Genomic DNA, 19,304 nt, shown 5'->3' with positions numbered 1-19,304 from the left:
GGGGAAGGGAAAAGTCGTCAGGGATTATCTGTTGGGAAGGCCTGCCTAAACATCCATGTTTTTAATTGTTTCTTAAAAATATCCTGTGAGGGCCTCAGGAGGTAGGTTGTTCCAGAGGCGAGGAGCCACTGCTGAGAAGGCCCGATTTCTGGTCTTCTCATTCCGGGCCTCTCTCGGCGTCAGGCTCCTCAGCCTCACCTCCTGGCTCGCGCGAGTGACACGGGTAGATCTTGGTGGGAGGAGGCGTTCCGCCAAGTATCGAGGTCCTAAACCGTTTAGGGCTTTATATGTGAGCATCAACACTTTGAAGTCGATGCGGAATCGGATGGGCAGCCAATGCAGTGCGGCCAGAGTGGGTGAAATGTGTTGGAATTTTTTCACTCCACTGAGTAATATGGCTGCCGCATTCTGCACCACCTGTAGTTTCCGCGGCAGCCTCAAAGGTAGCCCCACGTAGAGCGCATTGCAGTGGTCTAATCTTGAGATTACGAGCGCATGCACCAAGGTAGTAAGCTCAACGGTTGAGTTCTGTGGCTGCAAAGCCAGAGGTCGGGAGTTTGATTCCCCCCCCCACGGGCCTCCTTGACAGGCCGGACTTGGTGATCTTGAGGGTCCCTAGTTCTAAGATGATGATGATGATGATGATGATTGCTGCAATCTCATGTCAAAAGAGTGAACTCTGGATGCTCCCAGAATGTGATGCCCGTGTTTACTTCTTCATCATCCAGTCTTTTTGGCTTCTTACTAGATAACTGACTGTTTATAGGAGATACCATGTTTCCCTGAAAATAAGACAGGGAATTAATTTTTGCTCCAAAAAAACACATTAGGGCTTATTTTCAGGGGATGTTTTATTTTATTTTTCATGTAGAACAATCTATGTTTTTTTCCAATACAGTCAATGTCATCTTCTGGTTGCTGCACAAGGGTGGAAGGCGGGGTTTCACTTCACTGGGGTTTATTTTTGGGGGTACGGCTTATACGACGAGCATCCTGAAAAATCACACTAGGGCTTATTTTCAGGCTAGGTCTTGTTTTCGGGGAAAGAGGGTATGCAGAAATGGGATTTCTGAACGGCGCTACTTTTTAATATTTCTTCTCTCCAACCTGTGACGAATGTTTTACTGACACGCTCGCGCTACACAATGGCTTACCTTTTGAGTAAAATGCACCAGTTTGCCATAACAAAGGTATTCGTACCGTCTTATTCATTCTCTCCAATTGGCTGAAATCCAGTAGTAAGTTGCAGCTGAAATAGGCCCATTGAATTAGTGGAGTTTAGAATTGTTATGAGTGTGTGTGTGTTTTGATCTGGTCTCTGAGTGTTCTTTGTGAATTTAGTTTTATGTGTATACGTTCAATGACAATAAATTATTATTATTATTATTATTATTATTATTATTATTATTATTATTATTATTATTATTATTATTATTATTATTATTATTATTATTATTATTATTATTATTATTATTATTATTGGAAATTTGGTACGTTAACACCTATGTAAATCCCATTGATTCAACTGGGCCTACTCGAGTTGTGACTTACCACTGGGTTTTAGTCATTCATTTGCAATGAGGTTTCCTTTGGCTTTTTGAATGCGTTTGTCCGCTCCTTTGCCGATGTGCGTAGCTGTCAAAAGGCAGAGGCGCCCATGTTGCTAAAAAGTTGGCAACCCAGCCTCCACTTTTAAGAAGATGACAGGAAGACAAGGATACTGGTGGTAGAATTTGGGGGGTGATCCAAAATGGGCTGATTTGCGCCAGACTTTTTCCCTGCTGAGGCGTCCTGGCACCTCTTCTGTTCCTGGGAAAGGAAGGAGAAGAGGGTATGAGAACGCAGGCTGCCCTGTGAAGCGATCCGAGTCCTCCATTGAGAAAGAACAGCCGAGCAGCATTCCTGAGGCACCTGTCGACAGACACGGTGTGCTTCGCTCTTCTCCAAAGCGAACCTTTCCAGCGCTCAGAGGCCCCGCTGGAATGTTGTTCTGCAATCCACACCTCTGAGTCATCCCTTGCTGCTCCTTTGAGTAACTCTTTCCATGTCTTCCGGATCCTTGCTTCCTGTTTCCAACCATTGACAATACTGCTCTTTACAGTTGTTGATTTTTTTACTTCTTCTCCCCCAGCATCGCAAACAAAAACAGAGGGGGACCTGAGAAGATCTCCTTTAAAGTATATCACACTTCATAACAGGCATGCTATGAAATGGAGTCTTAACCACCTCTGGAAGAAATGTGGGTCATTCCAGAGATGTGGTGGTCCTCTGAGGGCCATATTTAGCTCTCTGGCCTGCGGTTCCCCACCCCTGACTTAGTCCTACATGCATGCACACAGACATATACTGTACAGTGTTACACCCGTGTCTTTCTCCACCTGTCCTGCCCCGCAGGACTGTTGTGATGATAAATGCAGAGAATAAATTATATTATCTCAAATGCTGTGGAGAAAGATGGGATAAATACATGATGCATTTTTAAACAGCCCCATGAGGTGCCAAGTTAACACAGGGTTTTTTTTTCCACGTCTAGAGATTTTGGTGCATAATAACATTATATTTTATTTATATCCCTCCTTCTAATGTTCCTGCTGTTGCGTGAGAGGAGTTTGAAGTGATTTATCGTAACTTGGAGGGGATCAGAAAACCCCCAAACATTGTAAGCCATCCTGTACACCTGCGGAAAGACAGCTGACGGAAACGTTTTGTACTGTTCTGCCTGCAGATGATGGGAGTTGTAGTCTAACCCATGTGGAGGGCACCAAGATTTTTTTTGGGGGGGGGGACGCTGTTTCATTAAAATGCAGCTGAAGGTTTGCCTGAATCATGTCACTGGAATCCTAAAAGATTTGCAGCTTCTGGAATCTGGACTGAAAATGGCTGGAGTTTTTCCAACCTCGCATGCTGCCTTTAGTACATTTGCCTGGGAGAGGCCTTCATGGGCTGGGGTGAATGTCAATCTCTCCAACATTAACCAATAGTTCCCTCCTGCCTCTGAATTCAAAGAGAGCCCCTTTGCTCTGCTCTGCACCTTTTCCCCTCCTGTGACTCTGTCGAAAGCAGTGAAGTCTCTTGATCAGCCCTGTTTGTCAGTTTGCTCTTTGATCCGTTCCATTGTAAGTAACTGAAATGTTTTTTATTCCTTCTCCTACTATTAGAGCGAATTACTGAGACTGTAAGTGCCAGTTAATAAGTAAAAGGGGTGGACAACTCTGGGGAGCTTTGTGACTCCTTGCTCTTCTGCAGCACAGCTCGAGGTATTTAACCAGAAATTCAAAACTCGGCGACAAAAATAACTTCTGCTGCTAGAAAGAATTTTATTTGGCTTAATCCTCACCATCAAAAAGGGCACTTCCTAGATGTGGCATCGCGTTTTGCAGAAACGGGTAATGTGAAGAATTAAGGTTGTCAGCAGAACCCAGGCTTCCTTCGAAGCTTGTGGAATTTCCTTCCTTCCTTCTGGGTCAGGGACGTTTCGGAAACCTGCAAACGCCTTTGGATGGAAACAGAACAGCAATTCCCCCCCCCCCTTGCCTTGTCCCCATGAGCTGACCTCATTCCTCTTTCCCCTAAGGAGTGTGTTAACCAGGACGGCGTTTTCCGTGGGTTTTGCAAGCCTCCTGAAATTGGTCATGCAATTCTCCGAAGAATCGTTCTTTCAAAAGCATCAAAAAGGTAGCCATGCAGGGAAAGGGTGTGTTTAAAAAAAAAGCATTAGGAAAAACAGGCTTTCCAAAAATGCTTACCCTAGGAGAAATTTATCACAGGGATAGGAATACGAGTGAGATGAATAAGACATGGCAACCGTAGTGGATCGCTTAATCTTCTTGGGTGGCATGCCAGCCAGGGTGTGCCCTCTGCGATGAATAAAATGCGGTTTGCCATCTTTGATCATCTTAGAACGGCAAACTGCATTTTATGGACCGCATGGATCATTTAGGGACCCCATTGAGTTCAGCCCCTCTTGAAGAGGCACTGTGAGGATTCGAACTCACACCTTCTGGCTCCGGCAGCCGGATGCTGTTTGGGTTACTTGACTTCTGTGTTACATTCCCCCCCCCCCCGCTTCCGTTGCGCTGACCTCAATGTTAACGCAGGCAGAAAATGCAAACGACGTTGGCAATATTTCTCTTTAAGCGAGACTTGCCGAGGGAGTATTTTATTTAGTTTTTATGTATTTATTCAAGTCCCACTTTCAGAGCCAACTATCAATAAGGTTTTTTTTTTTAATTGTTGCAATTAAAACGACACTTCTTTTTCCTGTTATTCCTCTCCTATCAAAGCATGTCTGACGTCTTCATGGTGTTTTATGGCTTTTTAAGCCCTAGCATTTTTTAAAAAAAGAAAAGATGGATTGTACCTCCAGCAATCTCTAACGTTCCTTGGCCAAAACATTTTCCTCTTTCGTCGGCCGCCCCAACCCTCGTTTATTCTACCTCAGATGATCAGGTTTAATAATTTCATTTCTCATTACATGACCGAACGTTGTCTAGCTTTCTGCCCAGTAAACACACCGGGGGGAGAATGTTAAGACACAAAATTACATCAATGATAATATGAAAACACAATTGAATTTAAAGCAGTGCTAATGGCTTTTAAATGGGTGTTCGCCGGTTTTGATTCGGTGCTTGTTTATAACATGATCACTTCTTTAATTGCATTTTAATGTTATAACTTATGTCTTTTTAGTTTTTCCACCCCACTCGTCTGTTTTGGCACATCTAACAAAAGGATATTTAAGGAAGTGTTTTGTGATTTATGAGACCAGAGGCTGAAATAAATCAGCTAGTTTTTAAGGTGCCGTAGTGTTTTTTAAATATATATTTGCTGGACTGTTTATGCATGTTTATAACTATCTGATTAATTCATGTTGTGAGTGGCCCACACTGGTGGAAATGGGCAGGAGAGAAAAGGAACGAATAAGTGCACCTCGTTTAAGATTCTAATAAGCAGAAGAAATAATCATTCGCCCAACAAAAAGCATGGCTTTGGTAATCAATAGGTTTTACCAAAAGCTCTGCTGAAAAGGGTTTGTCTGCTGGTGGAAGGACAACATAGGGGGCCCATCCAGGCTCTTGTGGCAATGAGTTCCACAGCCTAGGGGCCAGCACTAAGAAGGCTCTGTGTTTTTCTTAGGAATTTATCAACCAACACATGAATGTCAAAACTCAGGTCTCAGGGACTGGATGGGTTCCAGCTCTAGCTGAGGATACCTGGCTCAGGAAGGGAAAGATTTAGCATAACATTCTCCGTTAATTAATTAATTCAATTTCTCTCCTGTGTCCCACCCCTCCCCTCCCGAGGAACTCTTGGCTTGCGTCTCCTCTTCCTGGGACAGTTGTGGCAAATGGAAGAGTAGACCTGTATGGACTGAGCTGTGTCTGTTTATCTTGTCCATTCCTTTGTCCAGCCGGCCTGAGTTCGGAAGCAGCTGCATCCCCCGAATCTCCTGAGCATGGGGAGGGTTCTGCCGAGCACTCTGGTGTCGTCTTCCCTTGAATGGCGTCTCATGGGGCAGAGGGTTCCACAGGCTCATTGCTTGTTGCGTTTCTATCCGGTGGGCCCACCCGTGAGCTCACGTCGCAACAGATGTTTCTCCTTCTCCCCGCTCAAGACTCGCGACGGTCTTGCCAGGTAGGCCGGGCTCAGCCCCCTGCGACTGGCCGAGATCTGCTGCTGAGCTTCATGGCTGAATGGGGGATTTGAAACCAGGTGTCCCGAGTTCTAGCCTAATGCTAGCGACACCACACTGGCTCTTACTGTGTGCTGGGTGGGTGGCGGGTTCAATTCATCTGCCATGAATTCCCACCACCACCCCCGTTTCACTGAATGCCTCTGACGTTTTAATATACGTAACAAGAGAGGGCAAAACCTTTCCCTCCATTCCACAGCTCCTAAATAATAATGTCCCAAAAATGGTTTAGCCTGGCTTTACGCATCCTCCAGGTGGATCTGACTACGACTCCCATTGTCCTCAGATAGAAAGGGTTTATTTAGCCTTTATTCTTGCAGACAGCATAGCCGCCTTCCGATCCTTTGGGCCGCTCTTCATCTGCTTCCTCCAGTTCTTTGCCCGATTCCAGTAAAGAATGCTTGAATGGCAGAAGTTACTTTTGGAAACTACCGCTCCCAGAATGATACAGGCTGACTACACAGAATCCCGGTCGTTACTGTGCAAAAGAGGAGCGCTCTTCGTACTTGGATGACGTTGCTGGACGTGAGAGCTTGGAAAAGTGACGGACGTGGCCTGCTCCTCCCAGAATGCTGGGCAAAGGGATTCTGGGAGTTGTAGTCCAAAAAAGAAGCTTCCAAACCACCCCACCCCACCACTCCATTCCCGAAGTTCTGATTACAGAGCGAATGTCCCTTTGGTTCTTCCTGGAACGGTCTTCGCAAGTTGATTTTGGCAACTACGACTCCCATGTCGGCTTGGAGATGATGGGAACGGTAGTCCGTAAAGCTACCTTTTCCCATGCTCTGGCTGGATGCAAGCCAGCCTGGCAAGCAATGCTTCCTTGAAGCGTTTTGCAAAGCTTCAGCCTCCACTGAGATGCCAGCCAGCAGAATCTTAAATATTAACATTTTAATAGCCTGATGACAACAGGAAAAGAAAAAAAGGGGGGGGAGAGAGAAAAACAGGGAGGCGACGGCATAAATTTTAATGGGCCTTCTTCGTCTTAATGGTATTTTCCTTCTCCACTGAAACTGCTGACTTTTTCTAGATAATCTACACTCAGAAGCATCTGCCACCCTGCAGATATAATGTTCGTGTTATTATTACTATTATTATTTTCCCATTCCACTGGAAGCCGAACAAAGATATTTCCCAGCAAAATGTGAAGCCCTGGACAAGCTGCTCCCAATCCTCCTGGCTAACTAAAACGAGTGTCTGTTGTCCTTCGATCTGTTTCCTAGATTGAGCTCCCTATTTCCTTCACGGACGGTGTCTATCCCTTTTTCCTCTGAGGTTAAACCTCACGACGGCCTTGTGAGGTAGATCAGGCTCGGAGATTTCTGACTAGCCCCAGGCGAGGTTCCGTGGCTCGGTGGAAATTTGAACCCAAGTCTCTCGCGTTGGCTGCCCGGTGCTCCGGCCACTACACCGCACTGCTTCTGAGGGTCGCAAGGCAGGGAAAAGCAAAAGAAAGGGGGAGAAGCTTTTTCGCTCCAGATCTCAAGCCTCTCTGGCCGTTTGAAGATGGGCCTAGAATGATCAACTTTCCTTGAGAATATGCAACCCGTGACTTAACAGGGTTTCTCCCCCCTCCCCCCAAGGGCTCTTGAGAAGTAAGGAGTCCTCAAGATAATTAAAAAGTTTGTCGCAAGCCTTTACGACAACCATCAAGGGGAGAGTCGAGTCTGTGGCGAAATATTAGCAGACAGTCCGTATGCTCACTGGGGAATTAATATAATATAATCAAGAATGCAGGACTTGCTGTCAACTTGACTCAGACGCAGTTTGAGTGTTTTTTTTTTCTTCAATGATTCAACTTGTGACTTGGAACCCACACTCCCCCCCCTTTTTTTTCTGAATAAAAAAACACTTGTTTTTAATAGGGGATTGGGACTTAGTACAAAAGACTCAGCACCTGAACCCCAAAGGCTTGCCAACATCCCTGAATATAATATCCTAGAATGGCACAACGGGAAGGGGACCCTTTGGATCATCCAGGAGGCCCAGAGGGGAGAATCAAACTCCCAACCTTCGGCTCTGCTGCCAGAGACCCTGTTTCTTGATCGCCTGACTCTTCCTTACCCGGCTGTTGTGCCATTACTTAAAAAAAAAACAAAAAACCCAGCACAGGATCACTTTTACACCTTGAAAGAGATGCCGGCTAAGACTGGAATGAAGTCTAAAGAAATCCATTGAGTCGAAGGGGACCCTGTGTGCACCCATTTTAAACCTCAGGCTTTGGGGCAGGCCTGTGCTTATGAAATGGACCAGACCTCCTCGGTTGCAATTCGCGGCCCTTCTGGACCTCTTGTTTCCAGCAGGGAGAGACAAAACCGGTGTGAATCTGGGACAATGGGCTGAAACATATATTTTTTGCATTGTATTTTTCCCCCTGCGACGGCGACAGAGATGGGAGATCTGTAGAAGATCCCCTCGTTCAGCATCCATCTCCCTTCTTAGAATAGACCGGGTCACTGGAAAGCTGCTTCCTCTTGCCCCATCGAGGAGCACAAGCCTTGCAAATAGAATGTGTGCGTCTTGTGGTTTCCCGGTTTTGAGCTGTCAAAAGAAATGTCATGGGGGAAGAAGGAGGGAGAGGGTCAGAAACACACACACACCCCTGGCAGCCGATCTGGCTAAAAATGGGTTCCGTTTTTTGAAAAAGAAGGAAAATGCACCAGGCAGGCGTTGTGATGATGCTGTCCTTTTTCATAACAGGGAGAGGACGGGATGAGAGCCGGCTGTCATGACACAGGTCCCTTCGGCTAACAAGCCTGGCGTATTAATGGGTATCATTTGGAAGGGAGTGTGTGTAGATTTTCCAGCGGTGGAGCTGCTTCAGTCGGAGAGAGAGAAAGCGTGTGCTGTGTTATTTGAAAGGCTCATTTTTGTTGGTGGCTGAAAGATTTTTCTTTTTGGGAAGGGGGTAAAGCGGTCTCGGCTGCCTCCCCTTCACTTGGAACAGGTGGGACACGCAGCGTTGCCAAAATTTCTTAGGACGCATCCATGCGGTGGTGTCTCCAGTCCTTCTGGGGCTGTTATGGGTTGTTTGGCTGCTTTAAAATTGCAGACCCTTTTCAGGATTTTCGAGGTAGAGAAAACTCAGAAGGGGCTGACCATTCCTTTCTTCTGGGGGGGGGGTATCCCTGGAACTGGGCAGCTGGCCCAAGGTTACCCAGGCTGGCTCTTCTCCCAGGAGGCACAAGTGGGGAATCGAACTCACAACCTTCTGGCTCTGCAGCCAGAGACTTAACTCACTGATGTTTGGAATTGTTTTCTGCCATCGTAAGTCACGGAGAGGCGCAGACTGACTTGCAAAATGCAGCCTTCTGCCTATGGTTGGCACTACAAGTCCCATCAACCCCAGCCAGCATAGCCAGTGGTGAGGAAATCTAGGAGCTGCAGTCAAACAATGCCTGGATGTTAAGACACTTGGTCTTAATATCTCATTTAAGCTCCTTTTTCTACAAAACTGGAAGTTGCTGAACCAGGTTTCCAGAGAGAAAGGCCTCCTCTGATGATCTTAACACCCAAGCTGGCTCATCATGGGAGAGACTGTCCTCGAGATAGTTTGGACCCGGACCGTTTAGGACTTTATAGGTTAAAACCAGCCCTTTAAATCATGCCCGGACATGGATTGGCAGCCCGTGGAGTCGCTGTAGCAAGGGGGGGGGGTTATGTGATCCCTGTAACCAGCCCCAGTCAGCCATCTGGCTGCTACATTTTTTTTGGACCTGTTGAAATTCGGACTCTGACTCCCATGAGCCCCATTCCAAGGCCAAAAATTTTGGGAGTTGTAGCCCATCATCCCTCCATAGTTGCTGAGGGACTAATATAAGAGTCAGATTTGTCAAGAGTCAAAGATTGTCTGAATGGGTGTACCCTTGGGAAAAAAAGGTTTGATGGGGGCGAACGATCCTTTAGTGGGTCACACCTTATATAGGGTTATGGCAGGAATGGGGACTTGAGTCAGACTCATGGTATGCGGACTTAAGTTGCATCGGGGAGTCAACTCGGACAAAACTCAGGGTTTTCCCCCCCAATGAATCAGACTTGACTTTCGAATCAGAACCCACCCACCCCTCCCTTTTTCCTGGAGGGAAAGCTTATTTTTAATAGACAGTCGGGCTTAGGACTCCGCACTTCGTACCAGAGACCCAGACTTGGGGGGTCGGATCCAAAGACTTGCCAACGTCCCTGGATCAGAGGAGCTGTAGTTTGAAAACGTAGCTTTTCCAAGACCTGGAATAAGGTGCCTCTACGAGTGTGTTCCTCGGCTCATGTGTTTGCGAGTGGCGGTGAAACCGAGCTTTAAAAGTCCATTCATGGAATAGAGAGTAAACAAAGAGTACTAGCTAAGAAACGGTACTATTTTGGTTTGCTTTGAGTTATTTTGATCAACGTCGAGTTCTCGTCCAGAATTGTAACATTTTCGAGCTGGGAGTAACGTGTGAAAAAACAAAATGCCGCGGGAGTGATCAAAGAACAGGAAGAAAGCAGCCACAGTAGTTCCCTAGATGCAAACAAGACAGAAAGGCTTCTAGTTTTCCCCCCTCTAGAGTAGCTCGGCTCGGCTTTTTGTTTTTTGACAAGCAGCATTACCGAGGGCCGAGGCAGCGTTCCTGCCTTGCAAATCAACGAATAAAATTGCCGAGCGCAGCAGGGTGTCCCCTATAATTTAGCCGTGGCCCTGTTGCTCCAAACGTGGGCCGGTTATCAATCATGCAGGCAAGCTCGCCGCAAAATTATGACTTGAATCGGTGTCTCCCCGGCTCGGCGTTTCTGGGAGGCCAGAGCTACTCCCGTCGCGGCTTAAATTAGCCTGCTGCGTTCCATCCAGAAAGGGCCTTTGGGGCAGAGAAGCCGTGGAGGTTGGCCTTAAGAAGGGAAGAAGGGAAACACTTAAATATCGCTTTAGGAGGTATAAAAATTTGTCGCTCTTAATGACTCTTTCTGCAGCTCACAGTTATTCTAGGCATGTTTTGGATTTTCTCTTACATGGAATGTTCTTGGGAGGGGGATGTTTGGTGAACCCAAACCACAAAATGAGCAGGATCTGTGATTTGTATGTTTTCCAATTTGAAGTTTCTAGTCCTTAAGTTTAGGAAGAGGACTTAGGGAAGACTTAGCTTGCACACTGGATGCTGCTGCTAGTTCTGCGTCCTTCTAGTTCCGTATCATCAGCTTCATGGGTGTGAAATTTGCCCCCTTATAATACTCGGTTGTCAGAACGCCTGTTCCCAAAAAAGGTTATGTCCACTCATGGAAGCCTCCAGGATGGTGGTTTTGCAATAAAATGGGGTGCAGGATCTGTCATGGCTCCCAATTGAAAGAGAAAATTGATTTCTAGGAAGATCTAGGTCTGACTATTTTTTTTAAAAAAATCCTCATTTGGGGGAGCTGATGGGGTCCTGGCAGTTTCCCCCAGAAGCCTTGAAGCTGACTTCTAGAAGTGGTTGGGCTTCAGTCCCCACCGTTGGTCATGCTTGTTGGGGTGAAGTAGGGACATGAATTCTTGCTCGTCTTGCTTCACATGCAAGAATGAGGAACCAAAACACATTCTTCTTACTGGCCAGGGCAGCAAAATATTTCTTGGTGCTGTTGACAAGCATTCTCTGGTGAGAATGGGTTTTTGTGGAAAAGCACGCAATGGACCCAAACGATGATGGCTCCCCTTACATTTCGCCGGCTTTAAAGAATTAGAAACCTTGGATAGGTTGTGTGTGTGTCTTTTCAATCACTCATCGAGTTCCACTCTGCTGACTGGATGCCCAGGCTTTGTCCCTCCTAAGAAAAGGATGCTAGCTTTGCTCAGAAATATTTTGTGCCAATTGTAGACCTCTTGGGGGGGATTCTTTGTGTTGCCCTTGTGCTAGAGACAGTACAGTCAGGTGTGTGTGTGTGTGAGAGAGAGAGAGAGAGAAAGAGAGAGAGAGAGTGCACACTCCATTCTGGGTTTTAGTCCAAACTGTACAAGAACTATCTTAGGTGCTCAATATTACCCTCAAAATAGGTTCAGCACCATGGATAGCAGCTTTACAGTTTGGGTTAAGTCTCAGGCCATCCTTGAAAAATTGTATTCATCAGCTTCCAGTGGCTGAATACAAGGAATTGGGTATGTTAAGACAACCTAAACTATTTGAATATGTTAAGACAACCTAAACAGGTGAGAATGAGTAATTCAGCAAGCATTTTTCCAACAGCTTCTGGATGGCCATCTTTTTATCGCTCATCGAACGATCATTGGGTAGGAGCCATAATGGAATAAGCCAAAGGTCTAATCCATCAAGCATCTTATGTCCTCCTCTGCCCAACCAGGTGCCTCTGGAAAGTCCACTGGCAAGCATCGCAACTGTTTCTCTGCCATTGGTATAATTCAGAGACCTCTTTCCTTTGAACCTCAATGGAGCCTTCAAGACTGTGGCCACCACAGCCTTTCAAAATGACCTCTCTTTGGGGCCGCACCCCCTGCTTCTGTATCGCTGCTCCATGTTTCTGACTGCCAGCAGCAAAGGTGGACGGGAGAGCGCGGCGTGAAGACAAGGAAAATTTAAGAAAATATTGATAACTTCCCTTAAATGGATTCCAACTTAAGCATGGTTTTCTAAATATAGATTAGTCAGATGTGGCTTATGCTTCCCTTCTTCTGGGGTGCCCTGGGATTCTGCAGCTTGCCTGAGGCTGTGCAGGTTGGCTTTTCAACCAGGAATAAGAGCGGAGAATTGGAACTCGTGACCTCGGGCTCCACCGCCAGGTCCCCAACTCATTAAGCTACCGAACAAGCTCCAAAACTGCCTGTTACCCTTTTTGACATCAGCATTCAATAGCCCACTTTTTCTAGCCCCTGGCACTGGGTTTCGGATTGCACAAGTGTTTGTGACCACTTCCATCTTTCCCGGTCATTGCCTTTCGGTTCCAATGCTTGCTGTCGTTGTAGCTCTTCGTATATAATATTACCATGTCGTGTTATTATTTAGTATAATTTCAGAAGGGAGGGTAAAAAAAAACACCCTCCAAGTTCTTTCTCTGTGGGTTGTACTTAGCTTTATAAACCTCTGCCGTGTCTCCTCTTGGTTTCCTTTGGTCCGTAATGGATGGTCTTTATTTCCCATAGGAATGAATGACTGTTGTACTTCCACGAGCCAAATTCTTATTCCTGGGACCTGCCAAGAGCCACACAGACCCACCAAAATGTTTTAAAACGGAACAACTAAAGCCAGAGAAGGCTGGGAATCCATTTCTGATTTCCTTAAATTTTTAAAAAACTTCTCTGGAGGGATGTGTGTCTTTCTCCCCCCTTCCTGATAGTGGAGGACAATCTTAAGAGCCATGGGGTGCATGAAAATGGCCCGGAGGCCACTTCTAACAGTCCCCTGCCAGGTGCAACAAGGCTCACATCTCCGAGTTGTGCGTCCGTGCATGTGTGAGTATGCGTAGGGGCAAAATTCTCATACTTCCATCCTCCAGGATAGCAAGCCTCCAGCGAGGCCTCCAGAAAGGCTGAGAAGCACTGCTTTTCCCCCGTTTCGAGCATGTGGGACTAATTCTCTCCTTCTCCAGAAGCGCAAGATCTAATTAGGGGGAACAGCAGTTGCTCTCCGCCCAATTTCATGGAAACTTGAACAGCACGTCAACAAACAAAACTCTCTCCCCCCGTCCCTCTCTGCCGCATCATCTCCATCCTCAGAAAAGAGCTGTGTTTAAATAGAGATCTCTCTAATTCTCTTTCTTTCTGTGTGTGTATATGTGGTTCCCCCCCGCCCACCCGCCCGGGCGGCCTTAATTTGTTTTCTCCCTGGCAGTTGACATTCTTGGGAGATTACAGGTTTTTCTGCGGCAGAGCAGTCCCCGCAAGGATATAATTTGGCCCTCTTTGTGACCGGCAGCCGCCTCTTTGGAGCTGGCCCTGGGTTGGCTTGCGACCAGCTCTTGAGCATGTGATTTGGTGAAATCCAAAAGTGAGGGTTGAAACAGAGGTGTGTGGGAATTGATCTTGGCAGCCGGGAACACTTTTCCGCTGTAGCTTTTACTGTTCTCCCACGCACACTGCTTTCAAGGCCTCTTCTTCCCTTACCTGTTCTCCTCGGTGTCAAATTTTAGGTTGTAAGTTCCTCGAGGCAGGGATCTGTCAGCTCCCGCTCCATAAAACCCCATGGAGATTGATGGTACTGTACAATATCAACAATATTAGTAATGTCACGTTGTTCCTTCTAGTCATAAATTCAGGTATGTGGTTGTCAAAAGGAGCCCGGAGAAATCAGATGGGAAATAACAACGTTTTTGGGTGAACCTTGAAGTCTGAAATACGTTTTTCACCCGGAAGCTGAAGCAAATTAAATCAAAACGTTTGCTTGCCATTATTTTGATTGAGGAGTCTCGCGTTCCTCCTGCGTTTGTGTAGAGACACTTTGCAGACCGAAGTAGAGGTTGGATGGCCGCCTGTCAGGAATGCTTGAGCTGTGGGTATCCTGCCTGGACCAGAGGGTGGGCTGGATGGCCTTTGAGGTCCTGTCCGGCTCTACCATCCTATCATCCTATGGAACCTGAATGGGAGGAAAGGGGTTCCTTGTCTCACTCTCACGCTGAAGGTGAGGCCACTTGCACTTTTCAATTTCAATCCAAATTTAAATGCATTTGGTTTTTTAAAAAATCACTATTTTTTATCCACCTTGAATAAGAGCAATATTAAAAACACAAGTAAAACAACTGAATACGATAATCCCGTTATAAAAAATCTTTCTGCTCAACCTGTAGGAAATCTTTGCTTCCCAGGCTTCTTAATGTCAAGAACAAAGTCAGCTTTGTGTGTTTAACGCATGTGTGTGTGCGGCCAATTAGCAAGATCAAAGGCAAGCGCAGGATGCATCGTGCTGCTACAACGGTGGTACAAACCAGACGATTATGCCACCTGCTTCAGAGCATCTCCCCCCCCCCCCCCCCGCCTCTGGAGGACTTCTACTTTTTCAAGCTGGAACACTTCGAACTAGCTTTTTCTGGTGCGGTTAGTTGTGATATGTTCTTGTCAAGCTAGGGGGCATGTTTTAGGGTGGTGTTTTGGTGACAGAGCCAGATAGGATGAGAATATCAGGATCAGGGGAACATTCTCCTCCTCATTCTTTCCTTTCCCCCACCCCGATTCTTCAGATTTTTTTTAAAAAATTAAAATTTCTTACATATAAGATTGTCTCACTCTATCACCTTATTGCTGGGTATTCATTATTATTGTTTTCTTCATGTATACCCTGTGAAAGGATTGGCAGAGGTGGGACCAGAGGAAGGGAGGGAGGGAGGAAAATACAGGCTTCAAATCCAATTCCTGTGTAGCTGTGCTCTTCGATTGCTCGTGCCTTTCTCATTTAGGGTTGGGAATTCTGTCCAAATTCCTGGAAATCAGTTATCAGATCAGATATACAAGACTACACCAGATGGCCCAGTTTTTAAAAGGAGGCTGGCTGAGTAATACAAGAGCTATGGATACAGACTTTTATATTCAGTCCATGTTGCCACTTCCTGGTAAGGATGGGAAAGGTGTGAAACATTGGACAGCTCATGAGAGCAGAAGACAGGGAGACAAAGTACTCAGGAAATCGGTAATTAAGCCTAAATCAAAACCCCCTCCACTTTATCATTTGATGAAATCAATTTAGGGTGAAATATCCCTGCCTTAATTGCAGAAGCCTCTGAAACCTTCCTATGCATGTGGGCTAGTTAGTAGCTGTCATGAAGACTCCATATGTAGCTTCTGTTCTCTACCGAAGAAGTGGCAACTGAACTTTTGCGGAAGGAAGAGGAAGGAAACGGGCCTAAGAGTATCAGTCTACATGAACAAGGTGGTTAGTTGGAAAAGACAAGAAGGGGGAAGATACCTAGCTACTCTACCTGGCTTTCTATCAGTGTTATCTTCCCCAGTGGTCCAGGCTGCTTGTTACAAGTTTGGGTGTGCCCAACATCCTAACTCTTGCTATCATAACTAGAAAAGGATAAGGTGAGGGAAGCTTGCTCCAGCTGGCCAGTTATGCCCACCTGAATCTGGATTGAGCCCTGGATGTTGAGTGAATGACATTGATCCCTAGTTTATGGGGGATGCTTGTCGCATCTCCGAAAGGTGCTTGTGTCACCTGCCATCTCAGGGGAAGATGTCCCCAAAACATGAGATGTTTTCCTGATTACACAGCCAAGGGGTCGCCAGACAGGGTCCTACTTGTGGGATCCTCCAAGCTAGGGAGGATCCCACCTGTGAGGGGCAGACACACCGGCGGAGCGCCGACAGAAAGAGTGTGTTGCCAAAAGAGCTGATTGCGTGGCAGTCGCTCCGAGGGGTGTACATGTGTGCGTTTGTGTGTCGGTGTCCGTTGTGCAGAACAATCAAGCTGGCGCGTAATTGGGTTTTTTTGCTCTATCTCGGCTCATCTCCCACCCCTCGCCCACCGCAGGAGGCGTATCTCTTTTCTGAGCCGATTTCTCCCGCATTTCTTTCCCCGGCACTAATTGCACTTCATTTTCTCTCTCTGATGTTTCTAATTACCTGTTGCACGCTCTGGCAAGGCGCCAGAGCCCTTGTGTGGAGGAGAATGGAAGATCTCCTCCTTCCCATAGGAATGGTAAACAAAGGCAAGAGGACCTGAGGGGGAGGCAACCCTTTTCGGAACGCGCAGGCAGCCTGGCGCCCCGAGTTGGTGAAACTCGGGGTGCGTTCCCGCTGACGACAGGTCGGTTTCCCAAATGGGGAGGGGAAAAAAATGCAAGCCCAGCTCTCTGAGCGATTCCCACAGTCGAGGATGCAAACAGGCTTGACTGTGTAGCAACCGATCGGCTCTTAAAAATAACCCACCGCTGGGAGGTGGTGGGTGTTTTTCACCAGGCACGTTGAAGTATGAGTTTCTTTCCTAGCCACCAGCGTTTGCAAACAGTACATCACATAGAGTATCAAAGAATAAAACCGCCACATCAAAAATCAGGAAGAAAACTATAGCTGGGTGCATCGGATGGAAAACAGAACTGGATAAGATGAAGTCAATCAAATGGATTAAAAAGGTTTAAAGTTCAAGGCTCTGTATTCTATCTTATATTCATAGCACCTGCCCAGAATTTTGCACATTCGTCCACTCATTTTATTGTTTTAATCTGCAAAGAGGGGAAAAAAACACACAAATTCCAGGGGGTGGCCTAAGACTAAACAATCCTGAAGGATTTCCATCACTTGCTTATTTGTTGGTTTGTGGATTTAAATTTTTTTTACTGCGCCTTTCTCCTAAGAAAAGGACCCAACCATCCTGGGTTAACCATTCAGAATAGCGCTATGCACTCATGGGGTGGTATATAAATGTAAGAAATCAATCAGTCGTTGAAAACACAGTATTAAAAGTTAAAACCAGTAAATGATTCAAATACTAAATAGTGTGCAACATTGTATTGAAAATGTTAGGCAAAGTGTAACATTATACTGAAAACGTTATGAAAAACAGAATTGGGAGCAACAAAATAGAAACCATCCTCTTTGTTATCCCCTAAATAATCAGTTGCTAAGGTGGGAAAACTGCCTGAAGAGAAAGGTCTTTGCCTGCTTGCAGAAGGACAGCAAAGATGGGGCCAGCCTGGCCTCCAGTGGCAGGGAGTTCCAGAGTCTAGAACTGGTTGTTGAAACATAGTGCAAAAATGAAAGCAGCTGGGTTGATTCTCAAGAGCAAGGCATAATATCAAATCCACAAGTGAAAACTGTACCTAGGAGACATGGCTTCAGATTCCCATGGAGGTCTAAGGGTGTTCGGGTAGATCATGGCAAAAGAATCCTTATGGAAGGATGGCCTTTGATCCAGTCTACCTTACAGGATCGTTGTGAAGAAATGAATTGGTTCAAACAAGCTGCTGAAATGGTCTTTAATAATGGCGGTGCTCTACGCCAGGGCCTCTTCGTATCTTACGTCCCGCCAGTGTGTGGTGAGGAATAAAAGCTTTTGTATGTGAAGGATCTCCTTCCTAGGCCTGATCCAGACATTCATAAGGAATTTGCAAACATTGCATTTCACAAAAATTATTCTTTTGGAGGGGAATTCCCCCAAAGGCTCAGTTTGACAAATGCAAACCCTCCCACCGCTTGACGAATGGAAATCTGTTGGTTCAGTCTCCTTGTCAGATCTCCAGCCATCCCCCTTGATCTTATCCTTCTACCCTCTCTGCGACTCTCCTTCCCCTTGATTTGTTCTTCGGTGCTGGGGGGGGGGGGCTGTCTGTTCGGTCTTGCCGGCGCTTCAGATCACCCGGTCGCTCGGCTGAGAGCTCGCGTGGCCCTGGACTTGTTTTAATTCTGAGATGGAGCCAAACATGCTGGATGGCTGGTTGGGCAACTCGTCCTAATGATGTTATAAATATATGTATGAGGATGGTGATTAATCAGCGGAGAGATGGCGCAAGAAATCTCTCGTGGAGGGTAACTGTCAGCAGAAGGAGGGTCATTTCTCAGGGAAGGGTGTTGGCTGCTCGCAAGCCATTCCTTCTCTCGAGATGCGTTGATGAACCGTTTGATTAGTGCACAATTTTTTTGTCTGGCGCCGCCTGTGACTTGCTTTCCTAATCATGCATCAATGACTTCTGGAAGATATCGGAGGGATTATTCAAAGCAGGAGACACTGCTCTCAGATCTAGCACAGGATAGATTTGTCGTTTGATGAGCCGTGTCCGCTCCGAAGGTGTATAGGAACATTGTGCGCTGCCTTGGTCCATGGTCAGCTTTTGGGTAGCTAGAGTATTCCTGGCCAATGGCCGTACAGCTCCTCTTTGAAAACCTCCAAAGGTCATCGAATCATGGAGTTAGAAGGGGCCTCTAAGGCCATCGGGTCCAACCACCTGCTCAAGGCAGGAATACCAAATCAAAGCAGATCAGACAGAGGGTGGTCCAGTTTTCTCTTGAATGCCTGAAGTATTAGAAAGCTCACCACCTCCCGAGGTCCATTGTTGTACTGCTCTAACAGTTAACAAGTTTTTTCCTGATATTCAGCCTACGTTTGGCTTCCGGTCACTTGAGATAATGATGTGCCTTGCACTCTGGGATGATGGAGAACAGATCCTGCCCCTCCTCTGTACGACAGACTTTTCAGCTATCGCCCCTCAGTCTTCTTTTCTCAAAGCTAAACATGCCAAGTTCCTTCAATCTTTCCTCAGAGGGCTGGTTTCCAATCTCCTGACCACCCTTCTCACCCACCTCTGAACTTGTTTCAGTTTGTTGGCATTCTTCTTAAAGTGCAGTCTCCAGAACAGGACACAGAGTACTCTAGATCACTGGTTCTTAACCTTGGGTTACTCAGGAGTTTTGGACTGCAACTCCCAGAAGCCTCCACCACCAGCTGTCCTGACTGGGGTTTCTGGGAGTTGCAGTTCAAAAGCATCCGAGTAACAAAGGTTAAGAACTACTGCTCTAGATGAGGGAAACTAGGAGGGCATACTTCTGTTAATGCATCCTAAAATCGCATTGGCCTTTTTTGCAGCCGCTTTGCACTGTTGGCTCATATTCAGCTCTTGATTCACAACCGTTCCAAGATCCTTCTTGGCAGGAGAAGAGCCTCCAGCAAAGGAGGTTTTTGAGTTTGCTCATAAATCTATTCCATCTTGTCTCGGCGCCGATTGGGATGTGTTT

General features: G+C 46.4%; 1 protein-coding gene across 1 annotated transcript in view; it reads left to right on the top strand.

Moving 5' to 3' along the window:
* Positions 1 to 19,304, top strand: part of LOC110089234 (SPNS lysolipid transporter 2, sphingosine-1-phosphate) — an 87,237-nt gene that overhangs the window by 9,576 nt on the left and 58,357 nt on the right. The window lies entirely within an intron of this gene.

This window comes from Pogona vitticeps, chromosome 7 (genome assembly GCF_051106095.1).
Source record: "Pogona vitticeps strain Pit_001003342236 chromosome 7, PviZW2.1, whole genome shotgun sequence".
NCBI lineage: Eukaryota > Metazoa > Chordata > Lepidosauria > Squamata > Agamidae > Pogona > Pogona vitticeps.
The sequence above is the reverse complement of the archived record's forward strand: the minus strand, read 5'-3'. Positions and strand labels throughout refer to the sequence as shown.